The sequence below is a fragment of the Heptranchias perlo genome, chromosome 20 (assembly GCF_035084215.1).
Source record: "Heptranchias perlo isolate sHepPer1 chromosome 20, sHepPer1.hap1, whole genome shotgun sequence".
NCBI classification, from domain to species: Eukaryota; Metazoa; Chordata; class Chondrichthyes; order Hexanchiformes; family Hexanchidae; genus Heptranchias; species Heptranchias perlo.
The window spans coordinates 25343578-25368999 of record NC_090344.1 but is presented as its reverse complement, the minus strand read 5'-3'; the positions used below and the strand labels follow the sequence as shown (position 1 = coordinate 25368999).

The 25422-nt window shown below is 45.8% G+C and overlaps 1 non-coding gene and 1 pseudogene across 1 annotated transcript; one reads left to right on the top strand and one right to left on the bottom strand.

Moving 5' to 3' along the window:
- The first annotated feature begins 7279 nt into the window (after positions 1–7279).
- LOC137335664 (zinc finger protein 585A-like) lies at positions 7280–25422 on the top strand (annotated as a pseudogene).
- trnay-gua (transfer RNA tyrosine (anticodon GUA)) lies at positions 15082–15174 on the bottom strand. The gene is made up of 2 exons: positions 15138–15174; positions 15082–15117 (listed from the first exon to the last, which is right to left on the bottom strand). It is a non-coding gene; the product is annotated as a tRNA-Tyr (tRNA).

Genomic DNA, 25422 nt, shown 5'->3' with positions numbered 1-25422 from the left:
AAAAGTTTTAAAACAGCTGGCAAGATCTGCTTTTCCAGCGGACCAATATCAGCGAAAGGAGCAAGAGTTGGCCATGCAGTCCCTGGAGCCTGCTTCGCCATTTGATAAGGTCATCGCTGATCTTCGACCTCAACTCCACTTTACCGACCTATCCCCATATCCCTTGAGTTCTTTTGTGTCCAAAAATCTATCTACCTCAGTTTTGAATCTATTCAATGGCTCAGCATCCACAGGCCTCTGGGGTGGAGAATTCCAATGATTCACAACCCTCTCAGTGAAGAAATCTCTCTACAAAATGGCCGGCCCCTTATCTTGAGATTATAACCATTAGTTCTAGACTCTCCAGCGTGAGGAAACAACATCCCAGTATGTACCCTGTCAAGCCCTCTAAGAATTTTATATGTTTCAATGAGATCACCTCATTATTGTAAACTGCAGAGAATATAGGCCCATTCTACTCAATCTCTCTTCACAGGACAACCCTCTTATCCCAGGAATCAATCTAGTGAACCTTTGTTGCACCCACCCGAAGACAAGTGCATCGATCCGCAGATAAGGAGATCTGCCAGGTGAATTCGATGTTTGTTGCAAACACGGAGAATTAATGAAACCAAGACTTCCCTGCAGAGCAAGGAGTTGGAAAGAAAGATGCTGGGCATTGAGAGGCGAAGGATTTTGTATGTTGCAGGATGAATGGACAAAAGGATCTCAACTCCCTGCTTCTTTTCTACACTGATAAATCGAGACAAAAATATAATCTCCGTGCTTCTTTCAGATAATGAATGTCTGAATGCTCAAGAGATCACTGATCCAAGCCAATTATCTCCACTCGCACTCTTCTTCCACGTTGCTTAGCTTTGAAATTGTGCATTTTTTCACACTGGGATTCAACTTGAAGAAAACGAAGCTGTGATCAGCTGGTGTTGTTCAGGAAACTGAGTGCAAGAAGATACATAAAAGGCCAATGATAACAGTGACTGTTCGAACACTGTGAGCTACAGTTAAAGATTAGCAACATTTAAAGTGTCAGGCAGCAGATATTTTCCAAGTCATGACAGAAATGGCAAGAAAATTTCACACTCTGGATCTTGACCCTTCCCCTGGGATTCTCACTTTGAACAAGTGGGATTTGTTTTGAGACAGGATGTCCCAGCTCTCCACCTTTAAAGGGACAAGGACAGGACCAGATGTGCTGAATGGCATTTCTTTTTGACTTCACTGCAGTGCCTAGAAACCCTGCTCACTATGGTCTGTGTGTGTTTGATGGGACAGCATAGAGGGTGTGGAGGGAGCTTTACTCTGTATCTAACCCGGGCTGTCCCTGCCCTGAGAGTGTTTGACGGGGCAGTGTAGAGGGAGCTTTACTCTCTATCTAACCCGTACTGTCCCTGCCTTGGGAGAATTTGATGGAACAGTGTAGAGGGAGCATTACTCTGTGTCTAACCTGTGCTGTCGGTATCCTGGGTGTGATTGATAGCCCAGTCCTGAGGGAGCTTTACTCTGTATCTAACCCGTACTGTACATACCCCAGGAGTGTTTGATGGGACAATTTAGAAGGTACTTTACTTTGTATCTAACCCGTGCTGTACATACCCGAGGAGGGTTTGGTGGTACAGTGAAGAGGGAGCTTTACTCTATATGTAACGCGTGCTGTACCTGCCCTGGGCGTGTTTGATGGTGCAGTGCAGAGGGTCTTTAGTCTGTATCTAACCCGTGCTGTACCTGACTGGAGAGTGTTGACACTGGGTGCTCACCTCGATGAGAACAACATTTAACCCGAAGATGATAAGATACACCCATCTGCTCCTCCCCTGTACACAGACCTTGGGAGACATTGAGTGTACCTAACATATTTAGACAATGCCCATAATCAATTTTTGAACACCTCCCTCAGATCTCCCCTTACCGTTCTTTGTCCTATGAAAAGAGTCCCAGTTTCTCTAATCTCTCCTCATATCTAAAGTCTCTCGTCACTGATATTTCACATTTCAGTGAATCATTTCTGCACTCTCTCCATGGCATTGACATCCTTCCGAGTGTAAGATCCCCAAAACTTGACACAATATTCTAACCGCAGCCTAACCAATAACTTGTACAGGTTTACATGGCCTCTGTCCTTTTGTACTCTATACCCCTATTTGTAAAACCGAGGATCACATGTATTTTTCAACCACTTTATCAACTTGACCTCCCACTTTTAAAGGTTTGTGTATCTGAACACTTTGCAGGTTTAGAGATATTAACATAACATGGCTACAATACATTGACATTAAATGTCAGATATAATGTGTATTATGGGAAAGAGAAGTTTAATCTGAGTTAGAAACTCAAACAGGCGCTTGACTGCAGGCAGGTCGTCATGGCAACACTAATCAGCCATTCCATTCCACAGAATCGGCTGGTTGGAATCTCTAATCCGATAAGGGGAAGGAACAGGAATTCGTCTGTTATTAACCATAATATAAACCTGAACCAGAGTGAGCAATATAGTAGATTAGATTGTAATGTGTGATGCTTATTTAATGAATATGAAATGTTATCTCCTGATGTTAAGTAGCATACAGGGTAAGATAAGGCAGAAAAGGAAAGCTTATGTCAGACACCGAGAGCTCAATAATACAGAAAGCCGAGAGGAGTATAAAAAGTGCAGGGGTGAAATTAAAAAGGAAATTAGGAAACCAAAGAGAGAGCATCAAAAAATATTGGCAAATAAAATCAAGGAAAATCCAAAGATGTTTTATGAATACATTAAGAGCAAGAGGAAAATGAAGGAAAGGGTAGGGCCTTTTAGAGACCAAAAAATGAACCTATGTGTCGAGGCAGAAGATGTAGGTCTGGTTCTTAATGAATACTTTGCTTCCGTCTTCACAAAAGAGAGGGATGGTGCAGACATTGTAGTTAAGGAGAAGGTGTGTGAAATATTGGGTGCGATAAACTTAGTGAGAGAAGCAGCATTAAGGGGTTTAGCATCTTTGAAAGTAGATAAATCACCAGGGCCGGATGAAATGTATCACAGGGTGTTACAAGATGCAAGGGAGGAAATAACGGAGGCCCGAACCATCATTTTCCAATTCTCAGTGGATACAGGCGTGGTGCTGGAGGATTGGAGGACTGCTAATGTTGTACTATTGTTTAAAAAGGGAGCGAGGGACAGACCGAGTAATTACAGGCCAGTTAGTCTAACTTTGGTGGTGGGCAAGTTTAAGAATCAATTCTGAGGGACATGATAAACCATCACTTAGAAAGGCACGGAGTAATCAAGGACAGTCAGCGTGGATTTGTTATGGGAAGGTCGTGTCTGACTAACTTGATTGAATTTTTTGAGGAGGTAACAAGGAGAGTCGATGAGGGTAATGCATTTGATGTAGTCTACATGGATTTTAGCAAGAGTTTTGACAAGATTGCACATGGCAGACTGGTCAAAAAGGTACAATCCCATGGGATCCAAGGGAGAGTTGCAAGTTAGATCCAAAATTGGCTCAGTGGCAGGAAGAAAAGGGTGATGATCGACTGGTGTTTTTATGACTGGAAGGCTGTTTCCAGTGTGGTTCCGCAGAGCTCAGTACTCGGTCCCTTGCTTTTTGTGATGTATATGAATGATTTGGACTTAAATGTAGGGGGCTTGATCAAGAAGTTTGCAGGTGATACAAAATTGGCCGCATGGTTGATAGTGAGGAGGAAGCTGTAGAGTGCAGGAAGATATCAATGGACTGGTCAGGTGGGCATAAAAGTGGTAAATGGAATTAAATCCGGAGAAGTGTGAGGTAATGAATTTGGGGCCAGCAAATAAGGCAAGGGAATACACAATAAATGGGAGGATACTGAACGGTGTAGAAGAAGTGAGGGACCTTGGAATGCATGTCCACAGATCCCTGAAGGTAGCAGGATAGGGAGATAAGGTGGTTTACAAGGCATATGGAATTCTTTCCTTTACTAGCCACGGCATAGACCAGGGAGGTTTTGCTGGAACTGTATATAACACTGGTTAGGCCACAACTTGAGTACTGTGTACAGTTCTGGTCACCACAATACAGGAAGGGTGTAATTTCACTTGATTGGGTACAGGGGAGATTTACGAGGATGTTGCCAGGACTGGATAGTTTTATGCACGAGGAAAGATTGGATAGGCTGGGATTGTTCTCTTTGAAACAGAGGAGGCTGAGGAGTAATTTCATTGAGGTGTACAAAATTATGTGTGGCCGTGATAGGCTGGGTAGCAAGGACCGATTTCCCTTAGCAGAGAAGTCAATAAACAAAGGGCAGGGCATAGATTTAAAGTGATTGGTAGTACGATTATTGAGGAGCTGAGGAAAACATTTTTCACCCAGAGGGTGATAGGTGTCTGGAACTCACTGCCTGAAAGGGTGGTCGAGGCAGAAACCCTGAACTCATTTAAAAGGTACCCGGATATGCACCTGAAGTGCTGTGACCGACAAGGCTATGGACCAAGTGCTGGAAAGTGGGATTAGGCTGGATGGGACGAATGGCCTCCTTCTGTGCCGTAAATTTTCTATGATTCTATGATTCTAATTAACAGTAAGCAGGGTAGTTCAGGGATCAGGAGAACACTACTGAAGAAAAGTAACTGCTGGGAACCAAGCAATGTGTCCTTGTAAAGCACAGATTAGGGAAGTTGCAGCTCCTGTGACAGAGATGGATCACAACAGGGTATAAAAATGAGGGGATACTGATGTAAGGGGCAGTTGGGACTGGAGACACCCGAGATCAAGCTCAGGGCGTACGTTGTTCCATCCAGAGGACTGATCTCGTCTACACGGGGGATTTGCATGTTTACTCTGGAACGGTAGAGGCAAGAGAATTTGCTCATATATTTCTTAATGAGGTATTAAAGTTGCTGACTCACAGACTTGTTAATAAATAAGACAATGCATTAGTTAGAAACTTACACACCTAAGTCTCTTTGCTGCTCGACTTTAAGACTTTGACCATTTAGTTTACATTTCATCTCATTTTTCTTCCTCTCAAAATGTATCCCGTCACATTTCTCTGCATTAAATTTCACCTGGTCCATTTACTCACCCGTGGACGTCACAATTGCCCAAGGTGCCAATTTTGGCGTCATCTAGAAATCTTCACCTTGTGTCCCACATACCCAAGCTCAGATCATTCTCTGTATTGAGAAGAGCCATGGTAACACTGACCCTGGGGCACACCACTGTTAATATCCCTCCAGTCTGAAGAACATCCATTAACCACTACTCTCTGTTTTCTGCCCTTCACACAACTTCCGATCCACACTGCCTCATTCCCGATAATACGGGCAGTATTAATTTTATCAACAAGCCTCCTGTCCGGCATCTTACCAAACACCCTTTCACAATCAATGTGCACAATATCCACGACATTCCCTTTATCAGTCGACTTGATCCATGTTGGCTGTTCTTAATTAATGTGTTTTTCTAACAAATGTTGAAATGCTTGCTCCACCTCATCTGCTTTGATCTGTTTCAAAACGCAACAGAAAGATCAAGTCGTCTTCTGGAGTTTAAGATAAATTAGATTTTAAAAATTATGTTTAAGACAATGACGGGCATCTGGGCTGAGACCCGCCCATTCTGTGCCGCAACTCTCGCCCCTCACACACTCCGATTGATTGGAGGACCAACTCACCCGCTCACCCCTCCAGTCAATTTCCGCTCCTCCTATTGATACGGAACTCTCCTTCATCACCATGGTGGGATTAGTGTTGACACTGACATCCTGAGGTGCAGTTCGAAAATAAACCTTAATTGAACCCGTCAGTTGCAACATTTAATAAAACGAAATTAATAAAAGTTACCATAAAAAATATTTTCTGGAGTTTACCAAAGTGGTGGAGCGTCTGCGCTGTATGTTTGTGCCAGTTTAAATGGCACGAAGAGCTGGGGTTTCAGTTAATTTTATTTTCCTTGGTCCAAACGCGCTCTCGCTTCTTCCAATGTATTTGCTTCTCAGCAAGATGTTAAGACCAGCAATGGCGGCGGCATCACCCAGCATGCAGCGCGGTACAGATTGTGCCCTATTTGAATCAGTGGAGCACAGAGCGCAGGCGCAGTAGTGACTCATTATCGGGCAGTGTGTCCTGAGCATGCGCGGTCAGTCGAGGCTGCGGGAGGAGCGCGTTCGGTGCAGGTGAGAGGATCGGAGCAAGAGGATCAATAAACCCCGGGGCCCGGGTCCGGGCTCAGGCCCAGGCTCAGGCTTCACAAACCCCGAGTGCGGCCCCAGACCCGAATATAAAACAGTGAACATTATCCCCCCCTCACTACCCGCCGGTTTCCGGTTTCTCCCGTTTCGCTCCGGACCAACTCTCAACAAAAGGACGCGGCCCCGCGCATGCGCGGTGTAATCTGGGAATTCTCAGGGAGCGTCTGTAAATGAAGGAGAAATGGTGATCGGTCAGGGAGCGTCTGTAAATGAAGGAGAAATGGTGATCAGTCAGGGAGCATCGGTAAATGAAGGAGAAATGGTGATCGGTCAGGGAGCGTCTGTAAATGAAGGAGAAATGGTGATCAGTCAGGGGGAATCTGCAAATGAAGGAGAAATGGTGATCAGTCAGGGGGAGTCTGTAAATGAAGGAGAAATGGTGATCAGTCAGGGAGCATCGGTAAATGAAGGAGAAATGGTGATCTCTTTTTCTTCAGTCATCCAGGGAGCTCGAGCTTTGGATGCTGTTCCTTTCCTCCTCGTGGGAATCTGTCTACTCTCTACCAAACCCACTCCTCCTCGAAGGCCTCCCATTGTTCAATTACTGTTTTGTTGCCAATTTTTGATACCAATTCACCTGGACAAGATCCCTTTTTAACTCATGAAATTAGCCCTCCTCCAGTTAAGAATTTTCACATTTGACTGTCCCCTGTCCTTTTCCATAACTGTTCTAAACCTAATGAGATTATGATCACTGCTGCCCCATTGAAACATGCTCCACCTGCCCCACTTCATTCTCCACACCGAGCCCACTGCTGTAATCACATTCACTCTCTCACACTCACTCTCTCACACTCACTCTCTCACATTCACTCTCTCACCCTTTCACTCATGGTTTAGGGCCACTCAAAGATGATGCGATGTGTTTGGATTTCAGCACAGGGAGGAGGGAGAGTGTGTGGGACGGGGATTTACAGCTTTGAGGAATAAGAGAGGAAAGAATGTTCCATAGAACGTCGAGTTATCTGATCTGAATTTTTATCCTGTACTTACAGTGATAACTTTTATAAACTCCTTTTACAGGGTATTAGAAGGGGAGGATTTGCAGACAGGAAACTCAAACCAAAGATCACGTCAAGATCTGACAGAGTCATTTGATTCATCAGGACTTGAAGATCATCGGCCTTTGAATGTGGAAGGAGAAATGTTTCTCTGTTCTGTCTCTGGGAGAAGATTTCAAACATCAGTGTGAGTGGAAAAGCACCGAGACACACACACCCGAGTGAGAGTGTTCCAGTGCACTGACTGTGGAAAGAGCTTTAACCAGTTACATAGCCTGAAAAAACATCACACCATTCACAGCGGGGAGAAACCGTACACGTGTTCTGTGTGTGGACGAGGCTTCAACTGATCGTCCAACCTGGAGAGACACAAGGACACCCGGACCACGGAGAAACCGTGGAAATGTGGGGACTGTGGGAAGGGATTCAATTACCCTTCACTGCTGGAAACTCATCGACGCAATCACACCGGGGAGAGGCCGTTCACCTGCTCCGTGTGTGGCAAGGGATTCACTCAGTCATACAGCCTCCTGATGCACCAGCGATTTCACTCTGATAAGCGACCTTTTAAGTGTTCGAATTGTGAAAAGAGGTTTAAAAGCAAAAGTAACCTGCTGACACACCAACGCATTCACACCGGGGAGAGGCCGTTCACCTGCACCGTGTGTGGGAAGGGATTCACTCGGTCATCTCAGCTTCTGTCACACCAGCGAGTTCACACTGAGGAGAGGCCGTTCTCCTGCTCCGTGTGTGGGAAGGGATTCACTGGTTCATCCACCCTGCTGACACACCAGCGAGTTCACACTCGGGAGAGCCCGTTCACCTGCTCCGTGTGTAAGAAGAGATTCACTCAGTCATCCCACCTTCTGTCACACCAGCGAGTTCACTCTGATGAGAGACCTTTTAAATGTTCTGACTGTGAGAAGAGGTTTAAAAGCAAAAGGAATCTGCTGACACACCAATGCACTCACACTGGGGAGAGGCCGTTCACCTGCTCAGTGTGTGGGAAGGGATTCACTCGGTCATCCATCCTGCTGACACACCAGCGAGTTCACACTGGGGAGAGGCCTTTCAACTGCTCCGTGTGTAAGAAGAGATTCACTCAGTCATCCCACCTTCTGCAACACCAGCAAGTTCACTCTGATGAGAGACCTTTTAAATGTTCTGACTGTGGGAAGAGATTTAAAATCAGAATTGAACTATTGAGACACCAACGCACTCACACTGGGGAGAGGCTGTTCACCTGCTCCTTGTGTGAGAAGAGATTCACTCAGTCATCCCACCTTCTGTCACACCAGCGAGTTCACACTGGGGAGAGACCTTTTAAATGTTCTGACTGTGAGAAGAGATTCAACAGCAAAATTGATCTGCTGTCACACCAACGCAGTCACACTGGGGAGTGGCCGTTCACCTGCACTGCATGTGGGAAGGGATTCACTCGGTCATCCACCCTGTTGATGCACCAACGCACCCACACTGGGGAGAGGCCGTTCACCTGCTCTGTGTGTGGGAAGGGATTCACTCGGTCATCCACTCTGCTGACACACCAGCGAGCTCACACTGGGGAGAGGCCATTCACCTGCTCTGTGTGTAAGAAGAGATTCACTCAATCATCACACCTCCTGTCACACCAGCGAGTTCACTCTGATGAGAGACCTTTTAAGTGTCCTGACTGTGAGAAGAGATTTAAAATCAGAAACGAAATGGTGAGACACCAACGCACCCACACTGGGGAGAGACCGTTCACCTGTTCCTTGTGTGAGAAGAGATTTACTCGGTCATCCAACCTTCTGTCACACCAGCGAGTTCACTCCGATGAGAGACCTTTTAAATGTTCTGACTGTGAGAAGAGATTTAAAAGCAAAATTGATCTGCTGACACACCAACGCACTCACACTGGGGAGAGGCCGTTCACCTGTTCCTTCTGTGAGAAGAGATTTACCCGGTCATCCACCCTGCTGAGACACCAGCGAGTTCACACTGATGAAAGACCTTTAAATGTTCTGACTTTGGGAAGAGATTTAAAATCAGAAACGAACTGCTGAGACATCGACGCACTGACACAGGGGAGAGACTGTTCTCCTGCTCCGTGTGTGGGAAGGGATTCACTAATTCATCCCACCTTCTGAAACATCAACTTGTTCACACTATTGAGTGACCTGTTAATTCACTGACTGTGAGAAGAGCTTTAAAAGCAGAAATGAACTGCTGACACATCAACTCACGCCCATTGGGGAGAGACTGTTCACCTGCTCCGTGTGTGGGAAGGGATTCACTCAGTCATCACACGTGCTGAGACACCAGCGAGTTCACATATGACTGCAGGGGTCGGATTCTGCTGTTAATCCCATCCAGGACTGAACCATGTTCATTCTGACAGTTGGGGTTTGTTTCTGCTGATGTCAATAACCCCTATAACTGGGCTGGAGTTTAATAATCTGGATATCTGTAAAATAAATCAGATTTGTTTTAAACACCTTGTTGTAGATTTTAGTCTTTCCCACCTGAGTGTTTAGCATCACCTGACTGGAGCTCAGAAAGGACAATCTGGGGGGAGGATCGTCCGGTGGGAACAGAACTTCAGCCTGGACACAGTCCTTCAGGGCCACACTGAGAGGGACAAACGGCACTTTGGTCTTTCTCGTCTCTCTTCACTGACAGTAAAGTGGCCGTGAGACATCCAGTCTGAAAATGACTGTGGTAATTATTCTATGAAGATTTGACCTGTTTGAGTGACAGTCCTGAGTCTACCATTTAAGGCAGGCGTTAACTCATTTAAAATAAACCCGTTAAAAATAAATGAGTTAAAGTCTGCATTAAAATAGCAGAGGGAGGAGTTCACAGGAGCCTGTTAACTGCTGGTACAATTATACAACAGTCATTCGATCTCCAGATAAAGAAGGACCTGCAGTGTGTTTCCAGAATTCATGGTTTTATTGATGTGTGCGTGTTAGACACCAGGATCACTAAAAATACACGACCCGGACCATCCACAGGGTGGGGGCGATCCCGACAGTTACTCTGGGATCACTCCCACTGCGGAACTCCACCACTGACCCTGCTGAAGGTTGCAGGCTCAGGGAGTGGGGCCTCCAGGAGTGGACTGTGAGAAAGCTGGGTTTCAGTATCCTGACAAATATATGCTGAGGTACCAGAGGAATCCTTACTAAGGAACCGTCTGGGATTTTACCTCTCAGTGTGGGTCTAGCGGTGAATGATTCCTGAGTCCCCGAACTGTCTTACATTTAACCCAGATCGGATCAGGATGAATTCAGTTTACAGGAGAATTGGGACAAATATCACCCACAATCGAGGGAGACAAAAGCAGCCATTGGAGAAGCTCAGAGATCTTTGGAAAAGAAGATGGTGCACAATTGTGGGAATAATAGCAAATGTCTTTCCAGCTACATCAGGAGTCAGAAGACCATTTCTGACATTTGTTACCCGGGGATGAGGGGGCGGACATATGAGGAGAGGTTGAGTAGATTGGGACTCTACTCATTGGAGTTCAGAAGAATGAGAGGCAATCTTATTGAAACATATAAGATTGTGAGGGGTCTTGATCGGGTGGATGCAGTAAGGATGTTCCCAAAGATGGGTGAAACTAGAACTAGGGGGCATAATCTTAGAATAAGGGGCTGCTCTTTCAAAACTGAGATGAGGAGAAACTTCTTCACTCAGAGGGTGGTAGGTCTGTGGAATTTGCTGCCCCAGGAAGCTGTGGTAGCTACATCATTAGATAAATTTAAAACAGAAATAGACAGTTTCCTAGAAGTAAAGGGAATTAGGGGTTATGGGGAGCGGGCAGGAAATTGGACATGAAGCTGAGTTCGGATCGGTCAATGCCCTGTGGGTGGCGGAGAGGGCCCAGGGGCTATGTGGTCGGGTCCTGCTCCGACTTCTTGTGTTCTTTAGATTTGTGGTTGGGATCAGATCAGCCATGATCTTATTGAATGGCGGAGCAGGCTCAAGTGGCCGATTGGCCTACTCCTGCTCCAATTTCTTATGTTCTTATGTTCTTATGTTCATTAAAGATGGTTTAGGGCCACTCAAAGACAGTTCAGGACAGATTCCCGGGCTATGGCAGAGCTGTTAAATGACTATTTCTCATCAGCCTCCACTCCTGTGGATGATGCTCAGATTCCAGCTGTGGGATGTGCTGTCAACAATAACATCATAAATATTAAAATAGAAAGGGATGTCACTTTGGATAAAATATGAACTCTCAAAATGCATTGTGCTCCAGGTCCAGATGATATCCACCCCTGGGTGTTTAAAGAGATGGGACGGGTGCTCTGTGAGCCCCTTGCCTGTATCTTCAACAGCTCAATAGAGTCAGGGATTGTCCCCTGAGATTGGAAGGTAGCTCACGTAGTTCCCATTTTCATTAAAGGGGACAAATCAGAGCCGGGGTAGGACAAGCCCATCAGTGTGACCTCGATCAGAGGGAAGATGCTTGAAGGGATCCTAAGAGATGCTGTTTATCATCACGGGGAAAGAGAAGGGGCCATTAGAGATACTCAACACGGCTTCTGGGAAAGAAGGTCGTGTCTCACAAACTTGCTTGAGTTTTTTGAAGAAGTTGCTGGGTCAGTGGATGAGGGTAATCCGGTTCACATTGTCTATCTCAGGGGTGTCAAACTCATTTCCTTTGGTGAACCTGATCCGATATCCTGACACTTGGCCTGGGCCACATTCAGCAAAAGTTATTAAACTGGAAATAGATGAAGATGAACTATATTGTTACTTACGTACATTTAGATGTTGTTTACTGCTACTGCTGCTCCCGATACCTGGCGCCTCTTAGCTTGAACTATTGCACCAACATTTGGAGTAAATGACTGGGCTGAGGCCTGTCTTGGATAAAAACATGAGGACCACTTGTCATTACAGAACTGTGTGCCCCAAACACTAACCGTGGAAGTGAATTCCACAGACTGCCTACTCCCTATGTAAAGAAGTTTCTCTTGAATACTGCTCTAAAACAGATAGCAGGGGTTAATTGTAGCGACTCACACTGTGTAAGGTGGAAAGTGATGTTCCACAAGGATTGGTTCTGGGACCACTGTTCACAATTCACATAAACGATTTGGACTCGGGAATCGGAAGTACAATTTCAAAATTCACAGATGACACCAGATTGGCAGGTGGGGTGGAGTTTAGATAATATTGATGAAGATTGCGACCAAATACATAATACATTAATAAACTTGCAAAATGGGTGTTTAATGCAGATGACAGTGGAGTGGAGCATTTTGGGGGCAAGAATTTGGAAATTGTGCCCTGTTTAGCTCCTTGAAAGTGGAGTCACAGGTGGATAGGGTGGTGAAGAAGGCATTCAGCATGCTTGGTTTCATTGGTCAGATCATTGAATGCAGGAGTTGGGATGTCTTGTTGAAGTTGTACAGGGCATTGGTGAGGCCACACTTGGAGTACTGTGTACAGTTCTGGTCACCCTATTATAGAAAGGATATTATTAAACTAGAAAGAGTGCAGAAAAGATTTACTAGGATGCTACCGGGACTTGATGGTTTGACTTACAGGGAGAGGTTAGACAGACTAGGACTTTTTTCCCTGGAGAGTAGGAGGTTAAGGGGTGATCTTATAGAAGTCTATAAAATAATGAGGGGCATCGATAAGGTAGATAGTCAAAATCTTTTCCCAAAGGTAGGGGAGTCTATAACGAGGGGGTACAGATTTAAGGTGAGAGGGGAGAGATACAAAAGGGTCCAGAGGGGCAATTTTTTCACTCAAAGAGTGTCTGGAACGAGCTGCCAGAGGCAGTAGTAGAGGCGGGTACAATTTTGTCTTTTAAAAAGCATTTGGACAGTTACATGGGTAAGATGGGTATAGAGGGATATGGGCCAAGTGCAGGCAATTGGGACTAGCTTAGTGGTATAAACTGGGCGACATGGACATGTTGGGCCGAAGGGCCTGTTTCCATGTTGTAACTTCTATGATTCTATGATTCTATGATTCTATACCCAAGTCCAAGTCAGTAATATATATCAAGAAAAGCAGTGGTCCCAGCACCGACCCCTGGGGAACACCACTGTACACCTCCCTCCATTCCGAAAATCAGTCATTCACCACGACTCTCTGCTTCATGTTATTCAGCCAATTCTGTATCAATGCTGCTACTGTCCCTTTTATTCCATGGGCTTCAATCTTGATGACAAGCCTATTATGCGGCATTATATCAAACGCCTTTTGGAAGTCCATACACACCACATCAACCGAATTGTCCTCATCGACTCTCTCTGTTACCTTATCAAAAAACTGTATCAAGTTAGTTAAACACGATTTGCCTTTAACAAATCCGTGCTGGCTTTCCCTAATCCTTGTCCAAGTGGCTGCTAATTGTGCCCGGGTTATCGTTGCTGGAACTTTCCCCACTACCGAGGTTAAATTGACTGGTCTGTCGATGCTGGGTTTTATCTTTCACCCTTTCTTGAACAATGGTGTAACATTTGCAATTCCCCAGTCCTCTGGCATCACCCCCATATCTAAGGATGTTTGGAAGATTATGGCCAGTACCTCTGCAATTTCCACCGTTACTTCCCTCACTAACCGAGGATACATCCCATCCGGACCAGGTGACGTTTCTACTTTAAGTCCAGCCAGCCTTTCAAGTACCTCCTCTTTATGAATTTCTAGCCAATCCAGTATCTTAACTACATCTTCCTTTACTGACATTCTGGCAGCATTTTCTTCCTTGGCAAAGACAGATGCAAAGTATTTATTTAGTACCTCAGCCATGCCCACTGTCTCCCACTGCCACTTCCTCACTATAACTGGGGTTAGTGGTGCAATGGATAACGCATCTGACTATGGCTCAGCAGACGATATGTTCGATTCCTACTTGGCTTGGGAGTTTTTTTAATGCAAACTGCATTATTTTATGGCTTTCAATACCTTGCAAGCTGTTCCACTTGGTGGTGCTGCCTGGCTCCATACCTGGTAAGTGCCTTCTCAGTGCAGCAAGCAGTGGTTCAGTGCCATAATCTGAAAGTCCTGAATTCAATCTTCAGAGAAGGCATCAAGGATTACGATGCTTTTTTTTCCATCTCTCACCTCATCTTTCCATCTTTGCTGCAAAGCAAAATCAAGAACTTTTGCTTACTGCAGCACATCAAAAGATTTGCTGCCCCTTGACCTCTCTGTACCCAAACACACAGTGAAGTTTAGGAAGTTCATGGGCTATGGAATCACTGACAACACTCTTGTTTCTGTATAATTGTCCCAAGACAAACGGCGAGTGGAGAATATAATCAACGATCCCGCTACTTCTCACATGCCAAGTGAGCGCTCCACCAGTTGAGCTAATTCCTCATTTGCTGTTTGTAAATCGCCCTTCACAGTTCCCGCCTCGCACTCGCCTCCAAGCTGCTCCACGACCAGCAGAGAAATCTTGATTTGGGTTGCCGCTCCTTGAATATATTAAATACTTTGCTCCAATCGGCGGTATCGAGCATCAGCAAGTGAGGAACAGCAGAACGGGAAGCCACAGTAATCATGAATGATGCTGAGAAGAGCCCGAGCCTTCGGAAGGAAGACGAGGTCACCGGAAAGCAACGGCCGCCCGAGCTTGAGGGAGCAGCGTCAGCCCTGTCTGACTGACTGATCGAAGATCTTTTTGCCTGAAATTGAGGGCGATTTGAAGTGTTGCTGCTCAAAGGCACTCCCTGCTGGTGAGCAGAGGGAAATGCTCGAGTGAAACAGCCGTGCTCGGGCAGAAACAGAAAGCTTTAAGGTTTGAGAAAGGAAAAGTGGTGTCCTGTGACTCAGTGGCAACATGTTAATCTGGAAACTGCCGTTAAAGTTCAGAGAGCGACCTTGAGGTAATTGCTGCTTATTCCAAAAGCACACTCACTCCTTCGAGCCGGAATTGAACCAGCGACCTAAGGATTACTTCAATTGTTTAATTCACTACAGTCCTCCGCTCTACCAGCTGAGCTATCCAAGGGAAGTGATACAAAAAATTGTCTTTGGTGATTGTTCACCGTGCGCCTGTTGACATGTTCAGACTCATGGACTCCAGTGCTGATCGAAGACTTCTTTCACCTGAAAGCGAGAGCTGAGTGTTTTGAAGTATTGCTGCTCAAAAGCACTCCCTGCTGGTGAACAGAGGCAAAACAGCCTTGTTTGGGCAGACACAAAAAGTTTTGCGGCTTGAGAAAGGAAAAGAGGCGTCCTGTGCCTTCATGTCAACATGTTAATCTGTAAGTTGCCTGTAAAGTTAAGAGAGCGACCTTGAACTAATTGCTGCTTATTGCAAAATCACGCGCACTCCTTCGAGCAGGAATTGAACAAATGACGTAAGGATGACTTTATCTTATTTTCCACCACAGTCTTGTCACTCTGCCAGCTGAGATATCAATGGGAAGCAGCAAAAATGTTTCACTTTGGTGATTGTTCACCGTGCACCTTTGACACAACCGGACTCGTGGATTCCAGTGCTCATGACTGAGGCTGACTCGGTACCTGCTCATACCGCAGCGCTGTGGGAGTGTGAGCTGCTCCGTGTTCTCCACAGCCTGGGCCAGTGACACAATGAATAATGTGACTGATTATTGATCTGGATATTGTGGGTTCAAGTTTACGGAGGGTGTAAAGTGGAAGGCCGGGCCTGGAGAGCATTGGAATAGTCGAGTCTAGAGATAAACAAAGGCACGGATGAGGGTTTCAGCAGCAGAACATCAATCTGGCAGTTGAGATTTGTTTCTGCTGATGTTAATAACCGCTATAACTGGGCTGAAATTCAATATTCTGGATCTATGTCAAATAAATCAACTTTATTTCAAACAGAATGGGTCAATTACTTGATGAATTCAAGGTAAGAGACTAATTGATGTCCTAATTACCGATTATTATGCCTTTTCTCCTTTCTCACTGTAGATTAATTCAGTTCTCATACCTTCAATTACTCTCATGGCCAAGTCCCAGTTCCCCGGTCCTTCCCGAGTGCCTCTCCCAGCCTTGGGATCCAGGGAAGGTATCGGTAATGTACCCGGGATCACTAAACACAAAACCCAGTCTGTGAATCACTTTCAGCTCCTGGACTTATCGTGTGTCCCACAGCATCTCTCTCACCTTCGATGTGTGAATAGAGCATCAGGCCTGGAAATCTCGTCTTCAATTTAAATCCACTCTGCAAATGTATTTAACAAAATACAAACAAGTAAACACATCACGGCCCAATAATCCAGCACTAAATTCAAAGGAGTAAGTCTGTTATCAAACTCCTTGAGTGGACAGAATAAAGAAAAATCCCAACTCTAAGATCCCCTCGAATCCTTTGCAAATACCTTTCAAATCTTGACAATAATCAACAAGTCGAATTTAATGTTGATCTTTATCTTTAGTGGGGTTGGAATACAGAAGTGATGCTTCAGTTGTAAAGAACCTTGGTCAGACCCCATCTGGAGAACAGGGCACCGAACCTAAGGAGAGATAAATCGGCCTTGGGAAAGATACAGTGCAGATTCACCAGAATGACGCCGGGGTTAAAAGGATTAAATTATGAGGACGGGTTGCATAAACTTGGTTTTTATTCCAATGAGTTTAAAACATTGAGATGTGATCTCATCGAGATGTTTAAAATAATAAAGGGATTCAATAAGGTAGATACAGAGAAATGATTTAATCTGGAGGGGGAATCCTGAACAAGAGGGCATAAGAAATAGGAGCATGAGTGGGCCATACGGCCCCTCGAGCCTGCTCTGCCTTTCAGTAAGTACATGGCTGATCTTCTACCTTAACTCCACTTTCCTGCCTGATTCCTTGAGTCCTGTGTCCAAAAATCTCTCGATCTCATTCTTGTATATATTCAACGTCTGAGCGTCCACAGCCCTCTGGGGTAGAGAATTCCAAAAATTCACCACCTTCTGAGTGAAGAAATTTTTCCTTATCTCTGTCCTAAATGGCAGATCCCTTATCCTGAAACTATGCCTCCTAGTTCTAGACTCTCCAGCCAGGGGAAACAGCCTCTCAGCATCTACCCTGTCAAGCCCTCTAAGAATTTTAGACGTGTCAATGAGATCACCTCTCATTCTTCTAAATTCCAGAGATTATAGGGCCATTCTGTTCAATCTCTCCTCACACAACAACCATCTCATCCCAGGAATCAATCCAGTGAACCTTTGTGGCACCCCCTCGAAGGCAAGTATATCCTTCCTCCGGTAAGGAGACCAAAACTGTACACAGTACTCCAGGTGTGGTCTCACCAAAGCCCCATATAATTGCAGCAAGACTTCCTTACTCTTATACTCCAACCCACTTGCAATAAAGGCCAACATACCATTTGCTTTCCAAATTGTTTGCTGTACCTGCGTATTAACTTCCTGTGATCCGTGTACAAGGACACCCAAAACCCTCTGAACAACAGCATTTCTTAGTCTCTCACCTTTTAAAAAAATATTCTGCTTTTCTATTCTTCCCACCAAAGTGAATCATTTCACATTTCCCCACATGATACTCCATCTGCCAACTTCTTGATAATCTTAACATTAGAGTTAGGTCATTTATGAGCAAAATAAGATAGTAATTTTTCACACAAATGGTGGTGGAAATCATAAACTCACTTCCCCGAAAGGCTGTGGATGCTGGGGCTCGATTGAAATGTTCAATATTGAGATTGATGGGTTTGTGTTGTGTGAGGGTTGAAAGGGATCTGGAGCTTGAATCTGATCAACAAGCCTCCTGTCCGGCATCTTCTCAAACACTTTTTAACAATCCATCTTCACAACCTCCATTGCATTTTATCCCCACACTGTGTTATTCCCTCCAATAATCCCTGCTGTCTGTCCTGAATTAATCCATTTCATTCCCAATGTTGAAATCTTTGCTCCACCCACTCGGTTCCATCGGTTTTTCTCCACAACACAAAGGGCCAGTTTTCCCCAAGAGTTTCACACCAATCAGCTTTCAAAATGAGGCAGAGTTTCAGCCAATGAGGGAGATCCGGGCTCAGCCCCGCCCACTCGGTGCCGCAAGTCCCGCCCCTCACACACTCCCATTGGTTGGAGGACCAACCGCCCGCTCGGTCCTCCAGTCCCTCTCCGCTCTTCCTATTGGTCCGGAGCTCCCGTCAATCACCCGGGCAGTGTGAGCTGAGCATGCGCGGCGGGCGGGGAGTGAGGCCGAGATCGTGTCCGCAACAGGTGAGAGATGGGCGGGGGGAGCGGGTTAATAAACCCCGGGGGAGGGGGCGGGGGCTTCACAAACCCCGAGTGCGGCCCCGGGCCCGAATATCAAACAGTGAACATTCTCCTCTCTCTCTCTACACTCCGGGGGCTCCGGTTTAGATCAGACCCGAAACTCAACAAACGGCCCGCGGCCTCCGAGCATGCGCAGAGTCAGCGTCAAACCTCGTGACTCATCGAATCAGGGAGCGTCTGTAAATGAAGGAGAAATGGTGATCGGTCAGGGAGCGTCTGTAAATGAAGGAGAAATGGTGATTGGTCAGGGAGCGTCTGTAAATGAAGGAGAAATGGTGATTGGTCAGGGAGCGTCTGTAAATGAAGGAGAACTGGTGATTGGTCAGGGAGCATCTGTAAATGAAGGAGAAATGGTGATTGGTCAGGGAGCATCTGTAAATGAAGGAGAAATGGTGATAGGTCAGGGAGCGTCTGGAAATGAAGGAGAAATGGTGATCGGTCAGGGAGCGTCTGGAAATGAAGGAGAAATGGTGATCGGTCAGGGAGCGTCTGTAAATGAAGGAGAAATGGTGAACGGTCAGGGAGCGTCTGTAAATGAAGGAGAAATGGTCATAGGTCAGGGAGCGTCTGGAAATGAAGGAGAAATTGTGATCGGTCAGGGAGCGTCTGGAAATGAAGGAACAATGGAGATCGGTCAGGGAGCGTCTGTAAATGAAGGAGAAGTGGTGACCAGTCAGGGAGCGTCTGTAGATGAAGGAGAAATGGTGATCGGTGGGGGAGTGTCTGTGGATGAAGGAGAAATGGTGATCGGTCAGGGAGCGTCTCGAAATGAAGGAGAAATGGTGATCGGTCAGGGAGCGTCTGTAAATGAGAGATAAATGGAGATCAGTTAGGGCACGTCGGTAAATGAAGGAGAAATGGTGATCAGTCAGGCATCGTCTGTAAATGATGGAGAAATGTGGATCGGTCAGGGAGCATCTGTAAATGAAAGAGAAATGGTGAAGGTCAGGGAGTCTGCAAATGAAGAGGAACTGGTGATCGGTCAGGAAGCATCTGCAAATGAAGGAGAAATGGTGATTGGTCAGGAATTGTTTGTAAATGAAGGAGAAATGTTGAATGTCAGGGAGAGTCTGTAAATGAGGAAGAAAACATGACGGTTCATAAGAACATAAGAAATAGGAGCAGGAGTAGGCCGTACGCCCCCTTGAGCCTGCTCTGCCATTCAATAAGATCAAGGCTGATCTTCGACCTCAACTCCACTTTACTGCCCGATCCCCATATCCCTTGATTCCCTTCGAGTCCAAAAATCTATCGATCTCAGCCTTGCAAATACTCAACGACTGTGCATCCACAGCCCTCTGAGGTAGAGAATTCCAAAGATTTACAACCCTCTGAGTGAAGAAATTCCTCCTCTTCTCAGTCCTAAATGGCCGACCCCTTATCCTGAGACTATGCCCCTAGTTCGACACTGTCCAGCCAGGGGAAACATCCTCTCAGTATCTACCCTCTCAAGCCCTCTCCGAATCTGAGAAGTTTCAATGAAATCACGTCTCATTCTTCCAAACTCCAGAGAGAATGAATTAGCCCATTTTACTCAATCTCTCCTCATAGGACAACCCTCTAATCCCAGGAATCAATCTAGTGAACCTTTGCTGCACCGGCTCCAAGGCAAGTATATCCTTCCTTAGATAAGGAGAGCACAACTGTACACAGTACTCCAGGTGTGGTCTCACCAAAGCCCTGTACAATTGCAACAAGACTTCCTTATTCTTCGACTCCAACCCCCTTGCAATAAATTCCAACATTCCAGTTGCCTTCCGAATTGCTTGCTGTACCTGCATGTTATCTTTCGGTGTTTCTTGTACGAGGACACCCAAATCGCTCTGAACACCAACATTTAATCATTTCTCACCATTTAAAAAAAATTCTGTTTTTCTATTCTTCCTACCAAAGTGAATAACCTCACATTTCCCCACATTATACTCTATCTGCCACCTTCTTGCCCACTCACTTAACCTGTCTATATCCCTTTGCAGACTCTTTGTGTCCTCCTCACAGCTTACTTTCCCATCGAGCTTTATATCATCAGCAAACTTGGATACTTTACACTCGGTCCCATCATCGAAGTCAATGATATATATTGTAAATAGCTGAGGCCCAAGCACTGATCCTTGCAGCACCCCACTAGTTACACGTCTCGGTCATTAATATATATCAAAAAGAGGCATGGTCCTGACACCAACCCCTGCGGAACACCACTGTATACTTCCTTCCAGTCTGTGAAACAATTGTTCCCCACTGCTCTCTGCATTCTGTCTCTCCGCCAATTTTGTATCCATGCTGCCATGGGCTTCAATTTTACCAACAGGTCCATTCGGTGGTACTTTACCAAACGCCTTTTAAATGTCCATGGACACAACATCGAGTGCACTACCCTCATCAACCCTCTCCGTTATTTCATTGAAGAACTCAATCAAATTAGTCAGACGTGATTTTACTTTTAACAAATCTATATTGACTGTCATTTATTAACTCACGTTGTTCCAAGTGAGAATTAATTTTGTCCCGGATTCTGGTCTCCAGAAGTTTCCCACCACCGACGTTGGGCTGACTGGCCTGTAATTGCCGGGTTTATCCCTCTCCCATATTCTTGAACAGGGGTGTAACACTTGCAATCCTCCAGTCCTCAAACATCACTCCCATATCCAAGGAGGATTGGAAGATTGTGGTCAGAGCCTCCGCTATCTACACCCTTACTTCCCTCAGTAATCTCGGAGGCATCACATCTGGACCGAAAATCTTTTTTACTTTGAGCACTGCCAATCTTTTAAGTACCTCCTCTTTATCTATTTTTATTGTCTCCAATATCACTGCTACCTCCTCCTTTACTGTACAATGGCAGAATCCTCTTCTCTGGTGAAGACGGATGTAAAGTATTCATTTAGTGCCTCAGCCATGCCCTCTGCCTCCACAAGAAGATCTCCTTTTTTGTCCCAAATCGACCCCACCCTTCCTTTGACACCCCTTTTACTGTTTGTATGTTTAGAAAAGACTTTTGGATTCCATTTTATGTTAACCACCAATCTATTCTCATACTCTCTCTTTGCACCTCTTATTCCCTTTTTTAGATCTCCTCTGTACTTTCTTTGTTCAGCCTGGTTCACGACTGTATTATGAACCTCACATTCGTCATAAGCCTCCTTTTTCTGTTTCATTTTAATCTCTATCTCTTTAGTCATCCAGGGAGCTCTAGCTTTGAATGCCCTTCCTTTCTCCCCCGTGGGCTGTCTGCTCTGTACCCGAACCCACTCCTCCTTCAAGGCCTCCCATTGTTCAATTACTGTTCTGCCTGGATTTTTGATTCCAATCCATCTGGACAAGTTCCCTTTTTAATTCACTGGAATTCGCCCTCCTCCAGTTAAATATTTTCACATTTGACTGTCCCCTGTCCTTTTCCGTAACTATTCTAAACCTAATGAGATTATGATCACTGCTGCCCCACTGAAACATGCTCCACCTGCCCCACTTCATTCTCCACACCGAGCCCACTGCTGTACTCACATTCACTCTCTAACGCACTCTCACATTCACTTTCTCACTCTCTCACATTCACTCTCTCACATTAACTCATGGTTTAGGGCCACTGAAAGATGATGGGATGGGTTTGGATTTCAGCACAGGGAGGAGGGAGAGTGTGTGGGACGGGGATTTACAGCTTTGGGGAACAAGAGATGAAAGAATGTTCCGTAGAAACTAGAATTGTGTGTTCTGAATTTCGATCGTGTATTTACAGTGATGACTTTTGTAAAATCTTTTTGCAGGGTATTGGAATGGGAGGATTTGCAGACAGGAAACTCAAACCAAAGATCATGTCAAGATCTGACAGAGTCACTCGATTCATCAGGACCTGAATATCATCGGCCTTTGAATATAGAAGGAGAAATGTTTGTTTGTTCTGTCTGTGGGAGAAGATTTCAAACACCCGAGTGAGAGTGTTCCAGTGCACTGACTGTGGAAAGAGTTTTAACCAGTGAAACAGCCTGAAAAAACATCACACCATTCACAGCGGGGAGAAACCGTACACGTGTTCTGTGTGTGGACGAGGCTTCAACTGATCGTCCAACCTGGAGAGACACAAGGACACCCGGACCACGGAGAAACCATGGGAATGTGGGGACTGTGGGAAGGGATTCAATTACCCTTCAGAGCTGGAAACTCATCGACGCAGTCACACTGGGGAGAGGCCGTTCACCTGCTCCACGTGTGGGAAGGGATTCGTTCAGTCATACGGCCTCCTGATACACCAGCGATTTCACACTGGGGAGAGGCCGTTCACCTGTTCCGTGTGTGGGAAGAGATTCACTGATTCATCCTCCCTGCTGATACACCAGCGAGTTCACTCTGGTAAGAGACCTTTTAAATGTTCTGACTGTGGGAAGTGGTTTAAAAGCAAAAGTAATCTGCGGACACACCAACGTACTCACACTGGGGAGAGGCCGTTCACCTGCTCTGTGTGTGGGAAGAGATTCACTGATTCATCCTCCCTGCTGATACACCAGCGAGTTCACTCTGATGAGAGACCTTTTAAATGTTCTAACTGTAGGAAGAGCTTTAAAAGGACAAATGATCTGCTGGTACACCAGCGCACTCACACTGGGGAGAGGCCATTCACCTGCTCTGTGTGTCAGAAGAGATTCACTCAGTCATCCCACCTTCTGAAACACCAACGCACTCACACTGGGGAGAGGTCGTTTACCTGCTCTCTGTGTGGGAAGGGATTCGATCGGTCATCCACCCTGCTGACACACCAGCGAGTTCACTCTGTTGAGAGACCTTTTAAATGCTCCGACTGTGAGAAGAGATTTAAAAGCAGAAACGATATGCTGACACACCAACGAGTTCACACTGGGGAGAGGCCGTACTGCTGCTTTGTGTGTGGGAAGAGATTCACTCAGTCATCCAACCTTCTGACACACCAGCGAGGTCACACTGGGGAGAGGCCGTTCACCTGCTCCGTGTGTAAGAAGAGATTTACTCGGTCATCCAGCCTTCTGTCACACCAGCGAGTTCACTCTGATGAGAGACCTTTTAAATGTTCTGACTGTGAGAAGAGATTTAAAAGCAAAAGTAATCTGCTGAAACACCAACGCACTCACACTGGGGAGAGGCCGTTCACCTCCTCTGTGTGCGGGAAGGGATTCACTGATTCATCTGAACTGCTGACACACCAACGAGTTCACTCTGATGAGAGACCTTTTGAATGTTCTGACTGTGAGAAGAGGTTTAAAAGCAAAAGGAATCTGCTGACACACCAACGCACTCACACTGGGTTGAAACCGATCACCCGCTCTCAGCATAAGAAGAGATTCACTCGGTCATCTCACCTTCTGTCACACCAGCGAGTTCACTCCAATGAAAGACCTTTTAAATGTTCTGACTGTGGGAAAAGCTTTAAAAGCAGAAACGAACTGTGGACACACCAGCGCACTCACACTGGGGAGAGACCGTTCACCTGCTCTGTGTGCGGGAAGGGATTCACTATTTCATCCGAACTGCTGATGCACCAGCGATTTCACTCTGATGAGAGACCTTTCAAATGTTCTGACTGTGGGAAGAGATTTAAAATCAGAAACGAACTGCTGAGACATCAACTCACTCACACTGGGGAGAGGCCGTTCACCCGCTCTCAGCATAAGAAGAGATTCACTCGGTCATCCCACCTTCTGTCACACCAGCGAGTTCACACTGGGGAGAGGCCGTTCACTTGCTCCGTGCGTAAGAAGAGATTCACTCGATCATCCCACCTTCTGTCATACCAGCGAGTTCACACTGATAAGACACCTTTTAAATGTTCTGACTGTGGGAAGAGGTTTAAAAGCAAAATTAATCTGCTAACACACCAACGCACTCACACTGGGGAGAGGCCGTTCATCTGCTTCGTGTGTAAGAAGAGATTTACTCGGTCATCTCACCTTCTGTCACACCAGCGGGTTCACACTGATGAGAGACCTTTTAAATGTCCTGACTGTGAGAAAAGCTTTAAAAGCAGAAACGAACTGTGGAGACACCAACGCACTCACACTGGGGAGAGACCGTTCACCTGCTCCGTGTGTGGGAAGAGATTCACTTGGTCATCCACCCTGCTGACACACCAGCGAGTTCACACTGGGGAGAGACCTTTTAAATGTTCTGACTGTGAAAAGAGGTTTAAAAGCAGAAACGAACTGCTGAGACACCAACGCACTCACACTGGGGAGAGGCCGTTCACCTGCTCCGTGTGTAAGAAGAGATTCACTCGGTCATCCCACCTTCTGACACATCAACGTACTCACCCTCATGTTCTGACTGTGAGAAGTGTTTTAAAAGCACAAATGATCTGCTGAAACACCAACACACTCACACTGGGGAGAGACAGTTCACCTGCTCTGTGTGTGGGAAGGGATTCACTAATTCATCCCACCTTCTGAGACATCAACTTGTTCACACTATTGAGTGACCTTTTAATTCACTGACTGTGAGAAGAGCTTTAAAAGCAGAAATGAACTGCTGACACATCAACTCACGCCCATTGGGGAGAGACTGTTCACCTGCTCCGTGTGTGGGAAGGGATTCACTCAGTCATCACACGTGCTGAGACACCAGCGAGTTCACATATGACTGCAGGGGTTGGATTCTGCTGTTAATCCCATCCAGGACTGACCCATGTTCATTCTGACATTTGGGGTTTGTTTCTGCTGATGTTAATAACCCCTATAACTGGGCTGGAGTTTGATATTCTGGATATCTGTTAAATAAATCAGCTTTATTTTAAACCCTTGTTGTAGATTTTGGTCTTTCCCACCTGAGTGTTTAGCATCACCTGACTGGAGCTCAGAAAGGACAATCTGGGGGGAGGATCGTCCGGTGGGAACAGAACTTCAGCCTGGACACAGTCCTTCAGGGCCACACTGAGAGGGGCAAACGGCACTTTGGTCTTTCTCGTCTCCCTTCTCTGACAGCAAAGTCACTGCGGCGTCCAGTCCAAAAATGACTGTGGTAATTATTCTATGGAGATT